Here is a 6,661-nt window from a genome sequence, read left to right as displayed (position 1 = left end):
TCATAATATAGTATTTTGAAAAATTTCATGAAAAAAAGTCATAATATAATATTTTGAAAAATTTCATGAAAAAAAGTCATAGTATAGTATGTTGAAAAATTCCATGAAAAAAAGTCATAGTATAGTATTTTGAAAAATTTCATGAAAAAGTCATAGTATAGTATTTTGAAAAATTTCATGAAAAAAAGTCATAATATAATATTTTGAAAAATTTCATGAAAAAAAATCATAGTATAGTATTTTGAAAAATTTCATGAAAAAAAGTCATTGTATAGTATTTTGAAAAATTTCATGAAAAAAAGTCAAATTATAGTATGTCGAAAAATTTCATGAAAGTCATAGTATAATATTTTGAAAAATTTCATGAAAAAAAGTCATATAGTATTTTGAAAAATTTCATGAAAAAAAGTCATAGTATAGTATTTTGAAAAATTCCATGAAAAAAAGTCAAATTATAGTATGTCGAAAAATTTCATGAAAAAAAGTCAAATTATAGTATGTCGAAAAATTTCATGAAAAAAAGTCATAATATAATATTTTGAAAAATTTCATGAAAAAAAGTCATAATATAATATTTTGAAAAATTTCATGAAAAAAAGTCATAGTATAGTATTTTGAAAAATTTCATGAAAAAAAGTCAAATTATAGTATTTTGAAAAATTTCATGAAAAAAAGTCATAGTATAGCATGTTGAAAAATTCCATGAAAAAAAGTCATAGTGTAGTATTTTGAAAAATTTCATGAAAAAAAGTCAAATTATAGTATGTCGAAAAATTTCATGAAAGTCATAGTATAATATTTTGAAAAATTTCATGAAAAAAAGTCATAATATAGTATTTTGAAAAATTTCATGAAAAAAGTCATAGTATTGCATGTTGAAAAATTCCATGAAAAAAAGTCATAGTATAATATTTTGAAAAATTTCATGAAAAAAAGTCAAATTATAGTATGTCGAAAAATTTCATGAAAAAAATCATAGTATAGTATTTTGAAAAATTTCATGAAAAAAAGTCAAATTATAGTATGTCGAAAAATTTCATGAAAGTCATAGTATAATATTTTGAAAAATTTCATGAAAAAAGTCATAGTATTGCATGTTGAAAAATTCCATGAAAAAAAGTCATAGTATTGCATGTTGAAAAATTCCATGAAAAAAAGTCATAGTATAATATTTTGAAAAATTTCATGAAAAAAAGTCAAATTATAGTATGTCGAAAAATTTCATGAAAAAAGTCATAGTATAGTATTTTGAAAAATTTCATGAAAAAAAGTCATAGTATAATATTTTGAAAAATTTCATGAAAAAAGTCATATTATAGTATTTTGAAAAATTTCATGAAAAAAAGTCATAATATAATATTTTGAAAAATTTCATGAAAAAAAGTCATAGTATAATATTTTGAAAAATTTCATGAAAAAAAGTCATAGTATAATATTTTGAAAAATTTCATGAAAAAAAGTCATAGTATAATATTTTGAAAAATTTCATGAAAAAAGTCATAGTATAATAGTTTGAAAAATTTCATGAAAAAAAGTCAAATTATAGTATGTCGAAAAATTTCATGAAAAAAAGTCATAGTATAGTATTTTGAAAAATTTCATGAAAAAAAGTCAAATTATAGTATTTTGAAAAATTTCATGAAAAAAAGTCATAGTATAATATTTTGAAAAATTTCATGAAAAAAAGTCATAATATAGTATGTTGAAAAATTCCATGAAAAAAAGTCATAGTATAGTATTTTGAAAAATTTCATGAAAAAAAGTCATAATATAATATTTTTGAAAAATTTCATGAAAAAAGTCATAGTATAGTATTTTGAAAAATTTCATGAAAAAAAGTCAAATTATAGTATGTCGAAAAATTTCATGAAAAAAGTCATAGTATAGTATTTTGAAAAATTTCATGAAAAAAAGTCAAATTATAGTATGTCGAAAAATTTCATGAAAAAAGTCATAGTATAGTATTTTGAAAAATTTCATGAAAAAAAGTCATAGTATAGTATTTTGAAAAATTTCATGAAAAAAGTCATAGTATAGTATTTTGAAAAATTTCATGAAAAAAAGTCAAATTATAGTATGTCGAAAAATTTCATGAAAAAATCATAGTATAATATTTTGAAAAATTTCATGAAAAAAAGTCATAATATAGTATTTTGAAAAATTTCATGAAAAAAAGTCATAATATAATATTTTGAAAAATTTCATGAAAAAAAGTCATAGTATAGTATGTTGAAAAATTCCATGAAAAAAAGTCATAGTATAGTATTTTGAAAAATTTCATGAAAAAGTCATAGTATAGTATTTTGAAAAATTTCATGAAAAAAAGTCATAATATAATATTTTGAAAAATTTCATGAAAAAAAATCATAGTATAGTATTTTGAAAAATTTCATGAAAAAAAGTCATTGTATAGTATTTTGAAAAATTTCATGAAAAAAAGTCAAATTATAGTATGTCGAAAAATTTCATGAAAGTCATAGTATAATATTTTGAAAAATTTCATGAAAAAAAGTCATATAGTATTTTGAAAAATTTCATGAAAAAAAGTCATAGTATAGTATTTTGAAAAATTCCATGAAAAAAAGTCAAATTATAGTATGTCGAAAAATTTCATGAAAAAAAGTCAAATTATAGTATGTCGAAAAATTTCATGAAAAAAAGTCATAATATAATATTTTGAAAAATTTCATGAAAAAAAGTCATAATATAATATTTTGAAAAATTTCATGAAAAAAAGTCATAGTATAGTATTTTGAAAAATTTCATGAAAAAAAGTCAAATTATAGTATTTTGAAAAATTTCATGAAAAAAAGTCATAGTATAGCATGTTGAAAAATTCCATGAAAAAAAGTCATAGTGTAGTATTTTGAAAAATTTCATGAAAAAAAGTCAAATTATAGTATGTCGAAAAATTTCATGAAAGTCATAGTATAATATTTTGAAAAATTTCATGAAAAAAAGTCATAATATAGTATTTTGAAAAATTTCATGAAAAAAGTCATAGTATTGCATGTTGAAAAATTCCATGAAAAAAAGTCATAGTATAATATTTTGAAAAATTTCATGAAAAAAAGTCAAATTATAGTATGTCGAAAAATTTCATGAAAAAAATCATAGTATAGTATTTTGAAAAATTTCATGAAAAAAAGTCAAATTATAGTATGTCGAAAAATTTCATGAAAGTCATAGTATAATATTTTGAAAAATTTCATGAAAAAAGTCATAGTATTGCATGTTGAAAAATTCCATGAAAAAAAGTCATAGTATTGCATGTTGAAAAATTCCATGAAAAAAAGTCATAGTATAATATTTTGAAAAATTTCATGAAAAAAAGTCAAATTATAGTATGTCGAAAAATTTCATGAAAAAAGTCATAGTATAGTATTTTGAAAAATTTCATGAAAAAAAGTCATAGTATAATATTTTGAAAAATTTCATGAAAAAAGTCATATTATAGTATTTTGAAAAATTTCATGAAAAAAAGTCATAATATAATATTTTGAAAAATTTCATGAAAAAAAGTCATAGTATAATATTTTGAAAAATTTCATGAAAAAAAGTCATAGTATAATATTTTGAAAAATTTCATGAAAAAAAGTCATAGTATAATATTTTGAAAAATTTCATGAAAAAAGTCATAGTATAATATTTTGAAAAATTTCATGAAAAAAAGTCAAATTATAGTATGTCGAAAAATTTCATGAAAAAAAGTCATAGTATAGTATTTTGAAAAATTTCATGAAAAAAGTCAAATTATAGTATTTTGAAAAATTTCATGAAAAAAAGTCATAGTATAATATTTTGAAAAATTTCATGAAAAAAAGTCATAATATAGTATGTTGAAAAATTCCATGAAAAAAAGTCATAGTATAGTATTTTGAAAAATTTCATGAAAAAAAGTCATAATATAATATTTTTGAAAAATTTCATGAAAAAAGTCATAGTATAGTATTTTGAAAAATTTCATGAAAAAAAGTCAAATTATAGTATGTCGAAAAATTTCATGAAAAAAGTCATAGTATAGTATTTTGAAAAATTTCATGAAAAAAAGTCAAATTATAGTATGTAGAAAAATTTCATGAAAAAAGTCATAGTATAGTATTTTGAAAAATTTCATGAAAAAAAGTCATAGTATAGTATTTTGAAAAATTTCATGAAAAAAGTCATAGTATAGTATTTTGAAAAATTTCATGAAAAAAAGTCATAATATAATATTTTGAAAAATTTCATGAAAAAAGTCATAGTACAGTATTTTGAAAAATTTCATGAAAAAGTCATAATATAATATTTTGAAAAATTTCATGAAAAAAAGTCAAATTATAGTATGTCGAAAAATTTCATGAAAAAAAGTCATAGTATAGTATTTTGAAAAATTTCATGAAAAAAAGTCAAATTATAGTATTTTGAAAAATTTCATGAAAAAAAGTCATAATATAGTATTTTGAAAAATTTCATGAAAAAAAGTCATATAATATTTTGAAAAATTTCATGAAAAAAAGTCAAATTATAGTATGTCGAAAAATTTCATGAAAAAAAGTCATAGTATAGTATTTTGAAAAATTTCATGAAAAAAAGTCAAATTATAGTATTTTGAAAAATTTCATGAAAAAAAGTCATAATATAGTATTTTGAAAAATTTCATGAAAAAAAGTCATAATATAGTATTTTGAAAAATTTCATGAAAAAAGTCATAGTATTGCATGTTGAAAAATTCCATGAAAAAAGTCATAGTATAGTATTTTGAAAAATTTCATGAAAAAAAGTCAAATTATAGTATGTTGAAAAATTCCATGAAAAAAAGTCATAGTATAGTATTTTGAAAAAATTCATGAAAAAAGTCATAGTATAATATTTTGAAAAATTTCATGAAAAAAGTCATAGTACAGTATTTTGAAAAATTTCATGAAAAAGTCATAATATAATATTTTGAAAAATTTCATGAAAAAAAGTCAAATTATAGTATGTCGAAAAATTTCATGAAAAAAAGTCAAATTATAGTATGTCGAAAAATTTCATGAAAAAAAGTCATAGTATAGAATTTTGAAAAATTTCATGAAAAAAAGTCAAATTACAGTATGTCGAAAAATTTCATGAAAAAAGTCATAGTATAGTATTTTGAAAAATTTCATGAAAAAGTCATAATATAATATTTTGAAAAATTTCATGAAAAAAAGTCAAATTATAGTATGTCGAAAAATTTCATGAAAAAAAGTCATAGTATAGTATTTTGAAAAATTTCATGAAAAAAGTCATAGTATTGCATTTTGAAAAATTCCATGAAAAAAAGTCATAGTATAATATTTTGAAAAATTTCATGAAAAAAAGTCATAATATAATATTTTTGAAAAATTTCATGAAAAAAAGTCATAATATAATATTTTTGAAATATTTCATGAAAAAAGTCATAGTATAGTATTTTGAAAAATTTCATGAAAAAAAGTCAAATTATAGTATGTCGAAAAATTTCATGAAAAAAGTCATAGTATAGTATTTTGAAAAATTTCATGAAAAAAAGTCATAGTATAGTATTTTGAAAAATTTCATGAAAAAAGTCATAATATAATATTTTGAAAAATTTCATGAAAAAAAGTCAAATTATAGTATGTCAAAAAATTTCATGAAAAAAAGTCATAGTATAGTATTTTGAAAAATTTCATGAAAAAAAGTCAAATTATAGTATTTTGAAAAATTTCATGAAAAAAAGTCATAGTATAATATTTTGAAAAATTTCATGAAAAAAAGTCATAATATAGTATTTTGAAAAATTTCATGAAAAAAAGTCATAGTATAGTATTTTGAAAAATTTCATGAAAAAAAGTCATAGTATAATATTTTGAAAAATTTCATGAAAAAAAATCATAATATAGTATTTTGAAAAATTTCATGAAAAAAAGTCATAGTATAGTATTTTGAAAAATTTCATGAAAAAAAGTCATAGTATAGTATTTTGAAAAATTTCATGAAAAAAAGTCATAATATAATATTTTGAAAAATTTCATGAAAAAAAGTCATAATACAGTATTTTGAAAAATTTCATGAAAAAAGTCATAGTACAGTATTTTGAAAAATTTCATGAAAAAGTCATAATATAATATTTTTGAAAAATTTCATGAAAAAAAGTCAAATTATGGTATGTCGAAAAATTTCATGAAAAAAAGTCATAGTATAGTATTTTGAAAAATTTCATGAAAAAAAGTCATAATATAGTATTTTGAAAAATTTCATGAAAAAAAGTCATAGTATAGTATTTTGAAAAATTTCATGAAAAAAAGTCAAATTATAGTATGTCGAAAAATTTCATGAAAAAAGTCATAGTATAGTATTTTGAAAAATTTCATGAAAAAAAGTCAAATTATAGTATGTCGAAAAATTTCATGAAAAAAGTCATAGTATAGTATTTTGAAAAATTTCATGAAAAAAAGTCATAGTATAGTATTTTGAAAAATTTCATGAAAAAAGTCATAGTACAGTATTTTGAAAAATTTCATGAAAAAGTCATAATATAATATTTTGAAAAATTTCATGAAAAAAAGTCAAATTATAGTATTTTGAAAAATTTCATGAAAAAAAGTCATAGTATAATATTTTGAAAAATTTCATGAAAAAAAGTCATAATATAGTATTTTGAAAAATTTCATGAAAAAAAGTCATAGTATAGTAT

Source organism: Sebastes umbrosus, chromosome 19 (genome assembly GCF_015220745.1).
Source record: "Sebastes umbrosus isolate fSebUmb1 chromosome 19, fSebUmb1.pri, whole genome shotgun sequence".
Lineage (NCBI taxonomy): Eukaryota > Metazoa > Chordata > Actinopteri > Perciformes > Sebastidae > Sebastes > Sebastes umbrosus.
This window is presented reverse-complemented; position numbering follows the sequence as displayed.